This window comes from Phasianus colchicus, chromosome 1 (assembly GCF_987193195.1).
Source record: "Phasianus colchicus chromosome 1, bPhaCol1.hap1.1, whole genome shotgun sequence".
Lineage (NCBI taxonomy): Eukaryota > Metazoa > Chordata > Aves > Galliformes > Phasianidae > Phasianus > Phasianus colchicus.
The window spans coordinates 3,462,565-3,482,185 of NC_143436.1; the positions used below are offsets into that span (position 1 = coordinate 3,462,565).

Consider the following 19,621-nt stretch of genomic DNA (forward strand, 5'->3'; position numbering starts at 1 on the left):
CCCATTCTAGTAACAGGAACAGTCTTGCTTTTCTGCATATTATTAACCTAAACTAGAGTTGAGTTTGGAAGAGTGCTTTATGTTGGAAGACAACCTTCCTGGTTGGTTCAACTATAAAGTTGAGAAGAAGAATATGTTCTCCACAGCATATTGTATCTTTTTTTGGCATGCATAGTGTTGGTGAGACTGCCAGTTATATTCTAAGGGTTTGTCTTATGAAAAGGTATCAAAATGGGTGGTTGTTTTGTCATTTGAGTTGTTCATGGATAATAAGGGGGACAAAGATGCCCTGAAATTTAGTCACTATAAATGGCTGCTGGAGTCCAAGAAGTCTTTGGACAATACTCTCAGATGTAGGGTTTGGATTTTGGCTGGTGCTGCATGGAGCCAGGATTTGGACTCTGTGATACTTGTGGATCCCTTCCAACTTGGGATATTCTATTCTGTGCAAGAGTAACCTGTTGCTGTATCCACTGAACTTTCCCATCTGCTTGGGTATATATAGTGCTCTGACAGGAGGAAAGCAGTCTGATTACGTTCTTTAAAATTACAATGCACCCATCTGAAGTATAATGCGTAATGTACAAATATAATATACAAGTTTGAAGCCTGGCATCCTGGTGCTTACTGGTTGACTTCAAGCTTTGTATGTATGTTGGCTGTAAATCAACTGGAGGAGCTTGGAATGCAAGTTTTGTTAAAAAAATCTCTGCTATATTAAGTTTTGTGTGTAAACAGGTGCAAAACGATTAGCTGCCTAGAAATGAACTCAAAGAAACAGCAATCTTGATTGTGCTGCGTATTAGGGCAGCATAGTGCAAAGGAAGTGTAAGTCTAAAGCCTCAAGGAGTTAAATGAATACATAGGAGCTGAAAAACCTCATGATGCTTCATGGGAAAAGGGGAAAATATTCTATTTAGAGACGGTACTGCTCACACATCAGATGTTTTCTCCAGTTCTCTCTCTCTGTAATTTAAGGATAAAAAAAATATCATCGGGGGCAATTTGCATGAAAGGGATCTTTGTATCTGAAGTGCCCATCTGCTGCGCAGCTTACCTCCCCCCTGACGACATAGCCATCTGCTTTTGACATCACAACCATCTTTGCGACGCGGGGCTCCAGACGAAGGAGTCAGTGGCTCTTTATTAACACCTTGCCTCCGTGCTCTCCTGCTATTTGGAAGGATTGCCAGGTGCTTTGCCATTGGCATGCATGCTCCAGGCTGGCATGAGTTGCCTTGGGACAGCAATGCATCCACCTCTGGGTGACTTGTGGGAGGTTGTGGTGACACCACGTGGCACAAAGCAGGCTCTTTTAGCCATAAGCAGTTTTGGAGAAGGACTGCAGTTTTCAATTTGCATTTGTGTAGCACCTCATGTGATGGAGGAGCCCCACTGCAGTCAAGAAATCAAATAATAATAATTACAAGGTTGCTGATGACACTTAGAAAGCAGCAATTTGATTACCTTCTCTTGCATCAGCCTAAGACACTTCTAATTGCATGGTAGCACCGTAGTGTCATTCATTCTCAAACCTAACCACAATTTCCCCCTCACAGCTCATCCCATCCCAAGCAGACAGCACTCAACCATAGAATCGTAGAATGGCTCAGGTTGGAAGGCACCTCAAAGATCATCTAGTTCCAACCCCCTGCCATGGGCAAGGTTGTCAACCAGTAGATCAGGCACTAGATCAGGGCCCCATCCAACCTGGCCTTGAACACCTCCAGGAATAGGGTATCCACAGCCTCTCAGGGCAGCACCTCACCACACTCTCAGTGAAAAAATCCCCCCTGGCATCTAATTTAAATCTCCCCAGTGCCCAAAAAAGAAACTCAGGGAGAAGAACATCCAGCTTTCTCTTTGTGTCTGATTTACGTGGTCAAGACTTAAATACTACATGGGTAAACACAGCAGATCAAAAAACAAATAAATAAATCAGTAAATGTTTCCAACAGCCCAGATGGTGATGGCTCAGTGAAAAAACGTCCCACCTTCCAAAATGCCAGTTCTCCTCTCACTGTGTGTCAGCCCGTGGGGAACAGCACGAGCTGTCATAAATGAATTGTGCTGTCATGGACCAAGAGAGATGCCTTCGGCTTAGGGTTACAATGCACCTGGATTTCTGGGCATGTATTTTCCTTTTTCTAGCTAAAAACATGGTCTGGGTGTGTTTGAGGTTTGGGGTTTCCCATGTGTGGTTTCCTTTGTTTTATTATTATTATTTTTTTCATGTACGTTCACCATGGGCTTCTTCTCTTTGAGAGCAAGCAGAACCACTTTGGAATATCGTTGGTCTGGCTGCTGTCCATCAAGAAACACTGGAATTAACCATCTCAATTATTCCTCTTGGAACCAAACTTTTCTTCAAACTTCACTGAAATAAAACAACCAGGTGTAATATTACTGGATAATATTGATACAGCAGTGACGTTATTTTTGGTGATAATACTAAAAGGGGAAAAAAGATCTTGGCTCAGGTCAAGCAAATTGTTTGGTTTTATCTGATCAGTTTCCCTTCAGAAATCTTTCATTTCTGCAAGCAAAGTCGAGGAGAGGAGTGGTGTGGATTAACCCCAGCCGAAATTAAGAGCAACAAGAGATGTTTTGCTTGGCTTGCAACCAGAGCCTGGGAACAAACCTGGCATTCACATGAGTCCATGTGCGCAGACATACTCCTCTCTGCACTTGATGGAGGGAGGGAAGTTAAATCCTGGAGTTAAGTGCTTCTGAGCAAGTTCCCAGCCTTCCCAGTGTCTCCTTTGCATGGGAAATACCAGTGCAGGCCTCAAATTCCTCTCAAATTAAGACCTATTCTTCCCCCGTTGCAGCCAGGGGAATTGAAAGAAGCAGCAGGGCAAATTGTTTTCCCGAGTTCTCCGTGCCAGTCAGCAGGTTCATTAATCTCATTGCAGAGCCGCTGCTGCACCAGGTGCACAGATGATTATAATATTGCCTACCATCCCTGCCAGGAGAGATGGCAGAGGGAAGCTCTCATTGGATGATAATGCTCCTATAATCCACTTACTGGAGGTAGTTTCTTGGTTTAGTTTGAACGCAGTTTCTGCCTCTGATCGTCTCTCTGCCGGTGCAGGCAGAGCGACTCTGAGTGACTGGAAACTCTTAATCCTTTGCAAGCATCTGTCAAATTGTTTTCCCATCTGGGACCTCTCTTCTCACAAGCCGGGAAGCCTGCATTGAATTCAGTGGGAGATGAAAGCATGCAGTACCTTGTGGGATCGAGCACATATTTATGAACCGGATAGGAGGCACGAGGCTCCTTTGATAGGCGCAGCACTCACTCCCCTTTCCAGCTTGGAGAAAGTGGGAAGCAAACCTCTTTCTTCCCAGATCACTCTTGGAGAGCATCCCGATAGGAAAACAGATCCATGAGCAGTGAAAAATGTGGTAACACATTCCCTTTGCCTTCTCCAGGCAGGCAACACGGAGAAGCCAAGTGGCCGGCGTGCCGATGCTGGTGGGAGCTGGCGGGGTGCCTGGGGTTGGTGCTGCTCGGATGGGAAGCAGCTGTCAGAGAGCCATAGGGGGGTCTGTTTGCCAAGTGGGGCACGGATGGGTCACGTGGGGAAGCAGCTACTCTCGTATTCTACCCCCCAAGGATGATGTTGGGCTTTTCTTTCTATTTAAAGAGTTGTTGTGGTGTTTTTTGTTTTTTTTTTTCTCTCCGCCCTGTGAAATAGGTGAATGATGGAGTTATTCAGGGCTATTGAATGCAGCGCACAAAAGCTTCTCCAGGATACAGACAAGAAGCACAGCTTGACTTGGTGTGGGGGCAGTACCCACTGAGGTGGGGGATTGGGGTTGGGGGCATTTCCAGCTTTATGCTGGGGTTTTTCTCTGCCTGTCCTTGTCCCTTTGCTCTAGCATCCTTTCTTTAGTTGATCATATCAAACTGACTCTGTTTTGGAGCTCTTTTGAACAAATGGTTGCTGAAGGCTTTCACTTAGCCTCAGTCTCTTGATCTATTGCAGGGCTCGTGATGTTTAAAACAGAAACTGTTTCCATTATCCCTTTCTTCTCCTTGGGAAGTCCAAAGAAGTGAAGCTTCCCAGATTGTGGATGACACAAAACATCATACACTTGTTTTCCCCCTTTCTAGAAATTTAACACATTTTGCTTTCGCTGAGGTTCAAAAGTTCGTTCAGCAACAGTTGGTTCTCCGAGCTTCTTGCAAAGGCCTCTGGGTAAACTGAAAAAGAAAGAAAACAATGCTGTTAAATAGCTGCAGGACATAAGAGTTACAAGGCACACTAAATGCACATCGTGCCCTTAATATTATTAGAGCTGCAAGCATGCTGACACGAAACTCCAGCATATGCATACGTTTTATTTCCTTACCACGTGTCAGTATGTTCTGCAAGTAGTTAGAAGGCTGACCTTTATATTGTCCATTTCCTGGATTTCTTTTAATTTGACCCAGCATCTGAGATCAAAGCATCAGTCCGTTCAGAAAGGTGGAGATGCAAAAAATCCTGCTCACCCTTCAACATACTTTATTGTGCAGTTGGAAGAGCGCTTTGGATAATGGCTGGGTGAAGGGCTGCGTTAGCAGATGTTGCCCACATCATGTTGACAGCCCCGTGTTTATGATCAGGGCCACTTTCAGATCTGAAAGCCAAGTGTTGCGCACCGCTTGCTTAAATGCTTACAGACGCTTTAAGCAATGGCCTGACATATGGAAACCAAAACCGGGTGGAACGCACCCAAACAGCAAAGTCACTGAGCAGAGGCCACAGCTGAAGACAGATGTGGTGTAATAGATCATGTTGGTAGTCCGTAACTGTAGAGAGAGGAAGAGTCCTCTCCTGACACAAGGAGTGGACAATGTGATGAGACCACCTCCTGCAGCTACGGGAGCCTCAACTCACTGCAAAAACTTGGCCCACATAACGGATGCTTTAGTCATGAAAGGTCATAGAATCATTGAATGACTTGGGTTGGAAGGGACATTAAAGATCATGAAGTTCCAACCCTCTGCCGTGGATAGGATTGCTACCTACTAAATCATGTTAGATGAGATCCTATCCAACCTGGCCCCATGAAAGGGGCGTCCACAACTTCTCTGGGCAGTCTGTTTTAATGCCTCAGCACACTGAGTAAAGAATTTCCTCCTAACATCTGACTTAAATCTCTCTTCATTTAGGTAAAAACCGTTCCCACATGTCCTATTGCTATCAGACCATGTAAAGAGTTGGTCTCCATATTTTTATAAAATTCCCTTTAAATACTGAAAGATGGTGAGCTAAAGTTTTTCTTCAAGTTCTCTAACAATGTTTCAGGGAAAGCATGTGTGTGTAACATCTGGCTCTGAGATGAGTCAGCAGTGGGCAGCAGTGCATCACACAGCAGGGGACTGCACTGAGCTGGATGCTGTCTGAGGAAAACTGCCTTCTGGTCTGGCGTTGGGACAGCATCCAACGTGCTGAGGCCCAGGATCTACTTGGGGCTCATAAGGCCAAGTACAGTGCTACTAAACCAAAATAACTGTGATGTATCTAACGAACAGCCCCGAGTTCATTAACATTTCCAAGAGCAGCTTTCATTCAGCAGCATGGCCATGCCTATTTCCATGGAGTGTTGCACTCAGCAGTTCCTGGGTGCAGTCTTCTGTCATCTTCCATCCCAGTGCTGGTGGTGTTTGCTCTTTGGGTCCTCTTTGCAGCTTCCAAGGATATCTCTAGAGAATCCATGCCAGGCTGCTGACACCAAGTGCTTGCTGGACACAAAGTTCTACCAGACCTGTCAGCAGCCCAGAGGAACATTTTGCACACCACGAAGGGAGTGGCAGACTGTCAGAGTTTCATCTGTGCTCTACCGACTCCTCAGCCAGCATCCAGAGAAGGCCTACAGCATCTTCTGGGCTTTCGGCCATAGAAGAAAGCTGGAAGGTTGGAATGGGTTTCCTGGCACTGCCTCTGGCTGTTGTGTCTCTTCCATCCCCTTTGCTGGAGCCAGGATGCTGTGTGCTGCAGCAGACAGTTTGCAGCTTATCTCCATAGTAGGACACTAAGTACAGTCTCTGGTATTGTTTAATTCCCAATGCATTTGCTGGCGTGGTTTCAGCCTGAGCCAATTTGCAGTGCCTCAAGGGTTAACATCCACCAAAACCTGTCCTTAGGAATCAGGAGTTGCCTTGGTTTGGTAAAAATAGGGTAGGGTAGTGTATAGTAGGGTAGGATAGGGTAGGATAGGGTAGGATAGAGTAGAGTAGAGTAGCCTGAGTTGGAAGGGACCCACAGGGATCATTGAGTCCAACTCCTGGTTCCACACAGGACTAACCCAGAATTCAAACCACATTCATGAGGGCATTTGAACAAGTGTCAGTGAGCACAAAACCAAGCAGTGCCATATAGTTTGGCAACAGAAGTGTCTGTGACTGATTTCTTACACTAGTTGAGAGCTACCAGAGGACCCAGGACTTGTAGGTGCCAGTTTGACTTATTACTTGATGGTGTACCGCTACTCTTGTGTTCCTATGCCTCTATGGAGCAGATCTCACCAAGTGCCTGCCCTCAAACAAGAAACCAGCAATGTCCCTCAAAGAGATTTATGAGGCAGGAGGGCTGACAACACAGCGTTGGGTCTATCAAGGCATAAGTGAGCGCCCAGCCGTTATTGCTTTCACTGCAGAGAGTCTCTTTAATTGTGATAAATGCTATGCAGCATCAAACTACAAAGGCTTCTCCAGTCTGGGGCAACATGGTACATCTGGCTTGAGCCACATGGCGAGGAGGAGCTGGGGCTGGAATGACAGATGCATACACAGATGCCCATCATGGGACAGATGTGCCCTTTGGCAAGGAGCAGGGCATCAGCCCCCAACTGTTGCCTTTCTCCCCTTGCTCTCTCTGAAAAAAATGATAACTCGCTGCTTGTTATCAGTTGGAGACCATCAGGTGTGCTCCTATCTTCTAGATGTGTTTTATCTGAAAAGTATTCAGTTCATGTGCACCTGGTGTGCACCAGCTGGGGTTAAATGGGGTATGCTAGTGTGGATATATCTTCAGGCCTTAAAATGGCACAGAAACAAAAGGATTAGAATGGTGCAAAATAAATACTATGGATTTTCTCTTAAATGGAGATTTCACTCCCTGTGTTCTCTCCCAGCACTTTCTCCTGCATGCATACCCATAGCCATACACAGTGTTCTCTCCTGGGATGGACTGTGACCTGCAAATACCACCGTGGAGGTGTTAAACTGCATCTGCACTAGGTGCTAAAAGGTGTTTCATCATGTTAACTGCACAGAAAGAAAGAAAATATCCAAACGAAAAGCACTTATATTTCCTTTCTTGTCAAAGTCTGTGCACTCCATGCACCTGGGCCATCTCCCTTGCTGCATTTGGTGTTTTCAGGTCCTGTCGTGCTGGGAAACACTGGAGTGGTTTATTGACATTCACTATAAATTTGTATGGAGTGTACAGTTGTAACATTTAGCTTTCCCCCATACAGCTGCATTTGTTTCAAGGGTTTAATTTTTAATTTTCATTTCAGTCAGTGTTTTCTCATTTGGGAACTTACCAGTGGTTTATAGTTGGTCATCTGGTCTGATGTCTCATGTTTAAACCTATATATGTATCACCACCTTTGTTCACTCCATCTGATTGCCTCCTCACCAGCAGTAAAAACACTTTTTTACTGTAATTTATTTATTTTTTTACTGTTTGGGTGACTGAACACTGTATCAGGATGCTTGGAGTGTTTGCTAAGTATCCATGCTTTGAGATATTGAGATATTTAAGCTTGTCTGCAGCATGTCCTGAGCAAGTAACTCTAAGTGACCCTGATGTGAACAGGGAGTTGGACTAGGTGATCTGCAGAGGTGTCTTTGGCCTCAACTAATTTACGATTCTGTGATATCTGTAATTCTGGATTATCTGATCTAGCTGTAGGTGTCCCTTCTTACTGCAAGGGAGTTGGAATAGATGGCCTTTAAAGGTCCCTTCCAACTGCAACAATCCTATGATTGAGATCTCTACATGCCCACAGAACCGTGTCATTCAGCACCATGTCTCTGTGTTTCTTGAACACCTCAAGGGTCAGTGACTCCAGCACCTCCCTGACAGCCTGTGCCAATGCATCACTGCTCTTTCTGAGAAGTAACATCTCCTAATCTCCAACCTGAACCTCCCCATTTGCAACTTAAAGCCATTGCCTCTTGTCCTATCGACATGTATTGTGCTTACGTGTTATGGTGGACAGAAGTACCTGGAGAGAGATAAAAATTGAGACTTTTTTTAATGCCCATATAACCATTGCTCAAGTTGAATGTAAGTCTTCGTGCCAGTGTTTGCAGGGAATTTATGAAAGCTCATCTACACGTGCATGGAGTGCACGTTATGTCTACCTCTGCCCTTGGAGGTTTGGGGAGGCAGGAGGCTAAATTCAGCTGTGTGCAAATGTGTAGTATATGCTACTGCCATTCTTTATGTGTGAGAGTGTAGGAACTCAAAGCGTAATTTTGGACGTCAGGGGGAAGTTCTTTACTCTGAGAGTGGTGAGGTGCTGGAAAAGGCTGCCCAGGGAGGTTGTGGATGCCCCTTCCATCCCTGGAAGTGTTCAAGGCCAGATTGGATGGGGCCCTGGGCAGCCTGGTCTAGCATTAAATGAGGAGGTTGGTGGCCCTGCATGTGGAAGGGGGGTTGGAGCTTCATGATCCTTGAGTCTCTTGGTCTAGGATGAAAAAAAACTCTCTTCTCCCTCTGTAGTCTCTTGTAATTTTTTCTTTATTTTGCCATTGCACTGAATATTCTGGTGAGGAACAGCAGAGACCTGACAGGAACGCTAACGCTTTGTGTCCTGCAGTCACACTGCTGCAGATTTTCTGCTGCATATCCAGCATTGCAGTGCTGTTACTGCTGTGAGCTATTGCAGTATAAAAGTGTAGGATGAGAAACAGATTTTGGTGCATGCTCTCAAGTTACATGCAAAGAAACAAGGGTTGAAGTGTTAGGAATGCATGGAGAGCAGAAGATGGTTTCACCAGGACACAGTTGTCCTAACTTGCTTAATTATTGGAAACTGTGATCCTTAAACAGTCTTTGGGAAAGGAACTGACAGGGAGGGGATGCTCTCCTGTAGATCTCATTCAGGGTCTTGCAATGCATGATAATCTGCAATTGGCTGAAGAGATAGCTTTTAGGAGAGGGTGTGTACAGGGCTGTTCCTTCGGTTTAAGGAGCTTTTCCTTGATGTCAGTGGTCTCCTCATGCCCTGACTCTGCCCATGCTCCTACTAGGACAGCAGCTTGTGATTGCCACTCTGCATCTGGAAGCTCATATAGAGCACAGTGTTCTGTCTTGGGTTAATCCCAGTTACACTCTCCAGTTCACCCTGGTTTCCCTAAAACCATGATGGTGTTGGAGACCCATGAGATATGGCACTAAAACTTCATTTTTAAGGGAATATCAGCCACAGGATATCACCATTGACAGAATCACAGAATCACAGAATGGCCAAGGTTGGAAGGGACCTCAAGCATCATGAAGCTCCAAACCCCCTGCCAGAGGCAGGGCCACCAGCCTCCCCATTTAATAATAGATCAGGCTGCCTAGGGCCCCATCTAACCTGGCATTGAACACCTCCAGGGATGGGGCATCCACAACCTCTCTAGGCAGCCTGTTCCAGCACCTCACCACTCTCATAGTAAAGAATTTAAAAGATCTCCTTTCTAGGTGAAGAATTCCTCCAATATCTCCACAGTGTCCCAGGATGCTGCATCCCAGGGAGATGCTTTGGGCTGTGCAGTGGTCTGAAGTTTGAAATGCATTCAGGCAGAGGAAAAGTGGAGACACCTTTGCAGACTGACATCTTTGTGACCCAAAGCCTGGATGTAGCCCAGACCCTCTATACACCCACATCACTGAAAGATTTGTTGCATCCTTAGAAGATCATCTTTCATTTTACCTCAAGAGTGATGGCTAATCCACCCTCTGGCCAACCTCCAGGTTTGCTCTGGAAGGACAGTTGTCATCCTTTGGTCTCTTTACATCTGTACAGAAAAGTGGAGATACGGCTTATTTACTGCAATACAATCCCTCCTTCCCATTCACAAAGCAAGAAACCCCAAACCTCCAGTCAAGTAGCCAATAAATACATCACTGCACTACGCTGCAGTTGAAGGCTGTGACTAGCAGGCCAGTGCCTCTGCTTCTTTGTAGGAGGAAGATGCTCAGAGATAAAGGAAGAAATACCATCCAGAGGGACTTGGACAGGCTCAAAAATTGGGCTCGTGAGAATATAATGAGGTTCAATAAGGCCAACTGCAAGATGTTGCTCTTGGGTTGAGGCAATCAGAGATATGAGAGCAGCCCTGTGGAAAAGGACTTGGGGGTCCTAAGGGACGAAAAGCTGGACATGAGCCAGAAGTGTGCTCTAGCAGCCTAGAATACCAACGGTATCCTGGGCTGCAGCAACAGAGAGGTGACAACAAGACAGGGAGGTGATTGTCCATCTCCACTTTGCCCTTGTGAGGCCCCATCTGTAGTACTGCATCCCACAGTGTAGGAGGGATGTGGAGCTGTTGGAGCGGGTCCAGAGGAGGGCCAAAAGATACTCAGAGGGCTGGAGCACCTCTGCTATGAAGAAAGGTTAAGGGAACTGGGCTTTTTTAGCTTGGAGAAGAGAAGGCTCGAGGGAGGCATCACTGTGTCTTTCATTTCTTCATGGAACATATAAACATATAAACATATTACATGATTTAATAGCGATAGAACAAGGAGGAATGGCTTTAAACTAAAAGACAGGAAATTTATGTTAGATGTTAAGAAGAATATCTTTACTCAGAGGTTGGTGAGGCACTGGAGCAGGATGCCCAGAGAAGTTTCATATGCCCCATCCCTGGAGATGCTCAAGGCCAGATTGGATGGGATCCTGGGCAGTCTGATCTGGTGGGTGGCAACCAGCCATGGCAGGGGGGTTGGAACTCAATGATTTTTAAGGTCTCCTCCATCCCAAGCCATTCTGTGATTCTGTGATTCTCTTCTTGAGAAGAGGATTATCTTCTTTTTCCTCCCATAGAGTTCCCCAGACTCTCCCAACAATTGTGGGAGGAGGAAGAAGCAATTACTTTCCAGCCAACATGTGCCAGTAGTTAGCAGAAGTGTCTGACACCAAAGAACAGGCACTGTTGTGTGTGAATGAAACAAAGTGGTAAAGCTGCTGCTGTCACACGCTGCAAATGACAGTGACTGCAGAAGTCCCTCGAACTTGAGGATTTCCACCCCAGCGTGCAAAACTGTGGAAGCTGAATGGCTGCACAGTGTGGTTGTGGTCTCACCTCATTGTGGATTCCAGGGGAGTGAAGGAGAGGGAGGGGGAGCAGGTGCACACTTGGGAGGAGGTGGGACCAGCTATTATCAGTCTGAGTATTAATTGGCAAATTAACATCACACTGTGTAGCAGGAGTAAATAAGTCACCAGTTTGGGTTTCTTGCAGAATGCGCCTGTACCGAAGGGCTTTGTGTTTGCTCTGAGGAGGGGCTTTAAACTAAAAGAGGGGAAATTTAGGTTAGATGTTAAAAAAAATTCGTTACTCAGAGAGTGGTGAGGCACTGGCACAGCTGCCCAGAGAAGTAATGCATGCCCCATCCGTGGAGGTGCTCAAAGCCAGATTGGATGGGGCTCTGGGCAGCCTGGTCTGGTGGAGGGCAACTCGCCCACGGCAGGGGGGTTGGAGCTCAATGATCTTTAAGGTCCCTTCCAACCCTTCAAACCATTCCATGATTCTATGATTCTATGAACATGCAGAGAGGGTTCAGATGTTTCTGCAAAAGTGCTTCTCGGATTGTCTTAGCTACACACTGGCTGGAGGTGACTCTCCATCCTTTGGGCTATTTCTCTGTGGGTTTTTTTGCTGCTCAAAGTTACTAGAAGCTGTTAAAAATCTATATTTTCCACAGCAAGAGACAGCTGCATTTCAGGAGTGAAGTGATTCTTAGAATCAAATCGCCCTTTTCTCCAGGCTGCTTCATCTGTGAAGTACTGCAGGTCCTTTGGGATGATTATAAGGTATTTATAGTTGAGGAGATGGGTGACTTAGCCCTAACCATATGAGTGATACCTCAGCGATGGCAGCCTTAAACACAGACAGCTAGAGGTCACATTTGATTACATAAAGACTGGATTTCAACTGAAGCAGCTGGAAGAGATGTTCCTCCCTCCTTGAGAAATGACAAGTGCAAAAACATCCTTTCTGACTTGGGTTTCTGAGGCAGCCAAAAGCAGAGTGCCTCTGTGTCTGAAATGGGTGTGGGATGCCAGCGGCTCTATTATCCTTGGCAGAGGGAAGCGACTTGTTAGCAGAGCCCAGCTGGCAGGGTTCAGAGGCCGTGGCAAGCAGTGTCCCTTGCATTTGTCTTCCCTTTCCCTTCCAGGGAGCGCATTAGGATGTATCTCATTCTGCACTGTTTGCTCTCCCACACTATTAATTTGTGATGGTATAAACTCCTGCTGCTGTTACACTGTTAGGTGATGCAGAACAAAGCTGCTCATTAATGTGGAGGAGCGCTGAGTGCTGGTGGGGCAACTCCTCTGGATGCAAGGTAGAAGCAAAATATCTTTATTGATGATCTGGATGAGGGAATTGAGTTGCACCCTCAGTACGTTTGCAGCTGACACTGAGTTGAAAGGAAGTGCTAATCCTCCTGAGGGTAGAAAAGCCCTCAGAAGGATCTGGACAGTCATGGTTGATGGGTTGAGGCCAATGGGATGAAGTTCAACAGACTGATTATGGGGTTCTGTACTTTGGCCACAGCAACCCCAGGACAAGCTACAGGCTTGGGGCAGATTGGCTGTAAAGCTGTACAAGAAAAAATGGATCTGGGGTTGTTGGGCAGTGCTTGGGTGAACAAGAACCAGCAGTGTGGCCAATGGCATACTGGCTTGTATCAGAAACAGTGCATCCAGCAGGAGGTGATCATCCCCCTGTACTCAGCTCTGGTCAGGCCACACAGTGAGCTCAGTTTTGGGCCCCTCACTATGAGAAAGACATTGAGACCCTGGAGTGTGTTCAGAGAAGGACAACAAAACTGTGAAGGGTCTGAGAACAAGACTTATGGGTAGCAGCTGGGTTGTTTTGTCTGGAGAAGAGAAGGCTCAGGGGACACCTTATCATTCTCTGCAATGACACAAAAGAAGGCTGTGGTGAGGCTGGGGTCAGCCTCTTCTTCCAAGCAATAGGATGAGAGGAAATGGGATCAAGTTGTGTCAAGAGAGGTTCACGATGGATATTAGGAAAAACTTATCTGAAAAAGTGGGTCAGGCACTGGAACAGACTGACCAGCAAAGTAGTGGTGTCACCATCCCCAGAGGTGTTTTAGAAACATGTAGATACGGCACTGAGGATCTTGGTTTACTGGGCAATATTTGTGATAGGTGGATGGTAAGACCTTCTCCAAAACCACAGCTGCAGGATGGTGGGGAAGAGATGTCAGACCTGGTTGCAAAGGGTGTCCAGCAGGAGGGAACACATAATCACCAGCTCTTTTATGCCTACTGCCCTGAGGCCAAGTGGAATAGAAACTGGTTGTACCTGGAGGGGAGAAACTGAGTTTAATGTGGGGTACCTTATGCAGTTGTAACTATGATTGAGAATGACGCTCTCCAGAGTGGGAAAGTTTGCTGTAGAAAGTTATGCATGATGTTGTACAGAACAGTTTTCCCTTCCCTTCCCTTCCCTTCCCTTCCCTTCCCTTCCCTTCCCTTCCCTTCCCTTCCCTTCCCTTCCCTTCCCTTCCCTTCCCTTCCCTTCCCTTCCCTTCCCTTCCCTTCCCTTCCCTTCCCTTCCCTTCCCTTCCCTTCCCTTCCCTTCCCTTCCCTTCCCTTCCCTTCCCTTCCCTTCCCTTCCCTTCCCTTCCCTTCCCTTCCCTTCCCTTCCCTTCCCTTCCCTTCCCTTCCCTTCCCTTCCCTTCCCTTCCATCACCTCTGATTCAGTGTCATCACTAAATATGCTTGTCCATCATACTGATATGAGTTCTTGCCATGAGCACAACCAACATCTTTGAGGTTTGGGAGAAACAAACAAAAGCCCCTCACAGTGAGACCAGATGTGTTACGGTGGCCATGTGCTGCCTGTAAATGAAACATTGCCCTCACCTGTAACAATACTTGGTACTGAAGCAGGAGGTTTTAATCATAGTGACATCAGTGGATTGGGACTTACCATCTGTACAACTATTTATGCCTTAAAATCACCTCCAGCAGTGCTATTTGACCTGCCAGAGACAAGATGTGCAGTTGTTATTGTTGGTGCAGTGCATCTGTTATTTCCAACCTATCATTCAGTTCAGTGTTACATCACAGAGTTGTTTTATCACTCATGAAAAAACATCTATGTTTTGTTTTGCTGGATGACTGGATGGTGCTGAGATGGACCTTCCAGCCCGAGCCATTTTGTGATTCTATGATTCTGTGATTTCAGTACCTTCTAGGAAAAGAAGAAGCAAGTGGCAAATCCTGACTGCTGTTCCCTTTTCTCCTTTCTCATGATATTTAGACTGCTGTCTTTCTAGGAAGAGAACAAGGTGTATTCAAGGCTATTGTGCTGGGATAATGATGGGCCAGATTGGCACTGGAGTGTTGGGACAGACCCTTGTGTGGAATCAGTGCCATCCTTTTTCTGTTGGAAGAACATAAGCTCTCACATCTGTGTATTTGCATGAACACTGACCAGGAGGATGCAAAGTCCTCACAGTATGCCCAAATGAACTGCTTGTCCCTTATGTATCATAGCCCTAAAGCTCTTCTGCAACTGTAGTGGCAGGAGTTCTGCTTTTGAAGTTAAATCACTGTGTCCTTGAAACACTGGCTTCAAAGCCATTTGGGATGTGAAGTCAAATTGCAGTCACAGATCTTTGGGGTTGTTCAAACATTGTCTCTTTCTTCCTTTGCCTTTTTCCCTATCCATTTATTGCCTTGATTGTACATAGGATCTCTTCTGTAAATATCACTAGACAGAGCATGGTCTCTCCTTACTCCAGAATGGTGTAGTCTCTTAGATTTAAAAAAGTATGTGTATTATTTGTTATAATAGACGTGCTAACAGACTGACAATTTGTATGTTGAGTAGCATTGGCCAGAGTTGGGAAGCAACAAAGGAAAGAACAAAGCTGTTTTTTGGGCTCGTGGGAAACTCAGAAGGGGGGGGAATTTGTTTCTCCATCATGTTCCACGAGCTAAGCCAGAGGAATGGGTCAGTGGTGGTTGGGAGTCACAAGCTCAAAAAAAAACTGATGGAATGAATAGTATCATGTTGTGCTTGCATCCTAAGCCTGAATTATCAGCATGGTATAGCCAGAATTGTGTTCCACTGACAGTGCTGGTGGGTGTGCCTTCCTTCTCTGCTGATAGGACTGGTATAAGCTATAAGCCATGCGTGTGTAGTAGTTGAACACTCAGACCTCTTAATTCTCTGAGCTTGGACTGTAACTCCATCTAACAAGTAGCCATCTGGATGCTCTTTTGGTTACTTACAGATGTAAACACAATGCAACTCAGTAGCTTGTACCTTGTCACTGGCTGAGGCTCTTTGGAATTCAAAAGCATCACACACTGGCTGGGTTAATGGGATGGTAGATATAGGTTTTTAAGCCATATATCAACCAGCTGATCTATATGGGAGACCTCAAAGTACTAACAGCTACCTGCACAAAGGGAGACCCATTTCACCCTTAGCTCCTTATGACACACTCTTGAGTCTTTGGATGGGGTGTTTTCCTGGAGCTGAGCTCATCTTCTGCAATCAGGTGGGGGACAATTGCTGTCATCCATCCCCTGCAAGCGAGAAGCAGAGAGGGGAATGGTGCCTCCCTGATCCGAGGATTTCCAGCAGCTCAGTGTTCTGTGTTGATGTCAGGGAGGCAGCTTTGCCAAGGAAATCACAAAGGCAGCCACAAGTGGGACTTAAAATAGCACTTCATGCAAGGCAGAGGGAGTGGGGGAATGCAGAAGGGAAAGCTCTGCCTGCCACATTGCAAACTTTCCTCTTGCCTGTCAAATACTCTGCCTCTTTCCCAAGTGAAAATCTCAGAGGGGAAGAGAAATCCTGTTCTCCTTCGATTCCACAGACCTTGTTTTACCGGAGACTTTCAGTAGGCTGGGAGAGGGTAAGATACTCAAAGCGGTTTCTTAGGTGAGAAATAGGGGCTAGACCAGAACTGTGCAGCAGCCAGGTCCCCATTCCCACGTTCCTGCTCTTTCCCAAGCATCCCATGGCATCAACCGTAATGGCACATAAACTGTCTCTGTAGTGCCTGACTGGTCCAACCAGGGCAATTTTCTAACCTAGAAGGTCTCACCAGAGCTGTCCCATCCTGTTATCTCTATACAGATGCTTCAAATCCAGTTCACATTGCCCTTCCCACAGCAATGACCATTGGTGATGAAAAGCTCTGGGCTGAGACTGCATTGGTTTCCGGATTCCCTTTTTAGTCAATGGATTTGAACTCGATGATCTTTGAGGTCTTTTCCAACCTGAGGGATTCTATGATTCTGTGATCCATTTGTTCTCAAGGGAGATGTGTAAAGCTGATGGGACAGAACACCTTCAAGAGCTATCTCCACTGCAAGTTAGGAGAGCTCAGAGGAGACACTTGGTTAAATTAATTTTGAGATGCCTGAAGTTAAACAACAGCACATCTTCCTTGTGTCTGCATTGAGGAGACATCCCTTGGAAGGTGGCCAGTCTGGGGCCCCTCCTAAGGCACACAGCCACAGTAGCAGGAGCTGTTTATGTCTCATATGTGTACCACTGTCTGTGTGCTTTTTTTTGGGAACAGCAGCTTGCAGCTCTTTGGCTGATTGTCTCCTGGCTGGCAACACCAGGAGTGATATTCCACCTCTGTAAACATTTATGTTCTTAATTTGATTTTGCTAAGATGCAATCTGTGTCTTGTACTAATCCCATCACAGAGCCATGCTGAAGCACCTCACCTTTTTCTGCCTCAAGATGTGGCATCTACCCTATACGTGACTGCATCACAGCACCCTTTCCTCCAACCCATGGCCATCCTAGTCCCCAGTACACTCTCAGTCCATGTGCCATCTGCTTCATGTCTCTGGCACTTCCAGCAATGCCAAACTTGTCCCAGTTCTGCTAACCTGCCTTCCAGCCTTGCTTCTGGATGCTCCTTTTTGACAAAGCAGCTGAACACGTGACCAAGCATTACTCACTGCAAGAGGACATGTGTGCATGCTTAACTCAGACATGCTGTTCCAGACCTTTGCTTATTTTGGGCCCTAATTTGGAGATTCCACGTGTGTCTTATTATCCCACAACCCTAAGCTCATGGTGTGCTGTGGCCAACTCTCTGCTTTGGATTAAATTTACCAGGGGTTAAATAAGATAACTGCATTTCTCCATCCCGTGATCTAACCTGAGACTTGGATGTACATTGCAGCATAACTCTGAGGCTCCCTTGTGCTACCTATTCAGCCTCCCTCATCTCTAGTCTCTTTAGTGATCATCTTGCCTGAATTATTATCACTCACAGTCCTCTTCAAGTTCCCCATACAGTAGTGCAACCAGGTGAAAGAGTTGGGGAAGAACTTTATAATCAGAATCACAGAATATCCTGAGCTAAAAGGGACCCATAAGGATCATCGAGTCCAACCCCTGTTTCCACACAGGACTACAAGAGATGTGTGTCTGTACATGTGTGTGCTCATATCTCAACAAAGAAAGGGGGGCAGGTAACACTGCTAATGCCTCTTGGCTCTTGTTCCACCTCTGGGTACCTACAGTCTCATGCCAGTTTATCACAAATTAAGCATCCCTACCCCTGTGCTCCCCTTCATCCTTCACTTACCTTTCAGAGGAATGCATAAGTGTTGTGCCTCCAGGTTGCAATTTAAGTATCTTCATAAATGTATTCACCCCTGTGAAATACAGCATTGCTTTTCCTTCTGGGCAAAGCAGTCGTGGTGTAACTCACTGCATCTGTGCATGGTGTGTGTCCTCCAGCCCAGTGTTGGAGAGATGGATGGGGGTGACCTCTTGACATCTGGCTGTGTAATACAGGAGAGCACAGCTTGTTGCAAGCTTGTGTGGGTGGTTTGATGGGGAATGCTAGCTTCAACCTTCAGGAACTGTTTTGTTCCTATAGTCTGTCATGGCTTGGTCCAGGCAAGATCCCATTAGAAGCTTAAGCATCCCTTGCAATTTGCCACGTGCCCTCAACTCTTCCTGGCAAGATTAGTCTGTGTTCACATTCATGCTGTTAATGTTTAAGGTTAATAACATCATCTCCTATATTTCTCAGTCAAGATTGCCAATGATCAATGAAGATTGGTCCTAATTTCCTAACATGCACTCACTACTATTTGTTTTATCTGTGCAAGGAGCATCTGGAACAGCCACCCTATTGCTAGCTCTCAGAAGTAAACTATTTCCCATTGCTATATTATCTATAAAATCCTATAATTCCATTCAGATAGGAACTCAGGGATGGCCATAGTAGTTGAACTTGAGGTCCCTCATCTGTGCTCATATCCAGTCTCTAGGTATTACCATTAACAAATATGGATAAAGTGTATGAACAGAGCAAGCACAGAAACACCCCCATTCACATCACTTATCCAGCTGTGGGAATCTGTGGTTTGGTCTTCCTCAGCTAGTGAAACCAGTTGAAACTCTAGCGTGTTCTGAATGCATTTATTTCTCCTTACTGAAATAATTTACTTTGCATGTGATGCCTTTGTTTTCTATAAAGAGGGTGCATGTCAGCTGAGACTCGTGATGGGCTAAATGCATTAATTTTGTATGTACTCAGGTATTGTAGCTCATTCATCTGAATGCATTCTCCTTTTGACACCAAGGGAGAGCAATTACACGGTGATGGGCATTATGGTATCCTTATACAGTGACTAAAGGAAATATCCATAAGGAAGATGACTAATGAGAGGACCATGCAAGTGAGGCAGGGGTGGTTGACTGCACGACTGGCTTGTTCAGGGTGGGCTGGGGCAGGTGCAAGCTTGGCCATTCAGCATGACTTGTAACACAGGAAAAGTAACTCACTTGTAGTTTGTTTTGGACAAACTTAGCATAGTTGAATGATGATTTTTTTACATGCCTGCCATGTACAGAGTCCCATCTACAGAGTGAGGCCAGCTCGATCCTACCTTCAAGCACTGAGGGTCAAAACTCATGTTCTCTTTGCTATTCTTTATTTTTCCACCCACATGGTTGGTCATGCAATCATAGAGTCATTAAGGTTAGAAAAGACCAATAAGATTATCTAGTCTAACCATCAACCCACTACCACCATGCCCACTGAATCATGTCCCTCGGTACCACATCCCCATGTTTCTTGAACACTTCCAGGGACAGTGACTACATCACAACCCTGGTCAGCCCATTCCAGTGCCTGATCACTTTTTCAGAGAATTTTTTCCTAATATCCAACCTGAACCTCTCCTGGCACAACTTGAGCCCATTCCCTCTCATCCTATTGCTGTTACCTGGAGAAGAGGCTGAAGCCTGCCTTGCTACAACCTCCTTTCAGTGGGTTGTAGAGATCTTCCCTGAGCCTCCTCTCAACAAAATGCTGGTATTCCTTCAGGTGGATAAAGATGTCACCTCATTTCTCCCAGCGAAGAGAAA

General features: G+C 45.9%; 1 protein-coding gene and 1 long non-coding RNA gene across 6 annotated transcripts in view; one reads left to right on the top strand and one right to left on the bottom strand.

The window, feature by feature from the left end:
- The window catches only part of PLXNA4 (plexin A4), a 445,185-nt gene that overhangs the window by 182,275 nt on the left and 243,289 nt on the right, over positions 1-19,621 (top strand). The window lies entirely within an intron of this gene.
- On the bottom strand, positions 2,392-18,018 carry LOC149919343 (uncharacterized). 2 transcript variants are annotated; one of them, XR_016463468.1, is made up of 5 exons: positions 17,826-18,018; positions 14,183-14,234; positions 13,943-14,091; positions 9,928-10,012; positions 2,392-4,210 (listed from the first exon to the last, which is right to left on the bottom strand). It is a non-coding gene; the product is annotated as an uncharacterized LOC149919343 (long non-coding RNA). The 2 variants fall into 2 exon arrangements; XR_016463469.1 differs by lacking the exons at positions 2,392-4,210; positions 9,928-10,012 and adding an exon at positions 13,222-13,552.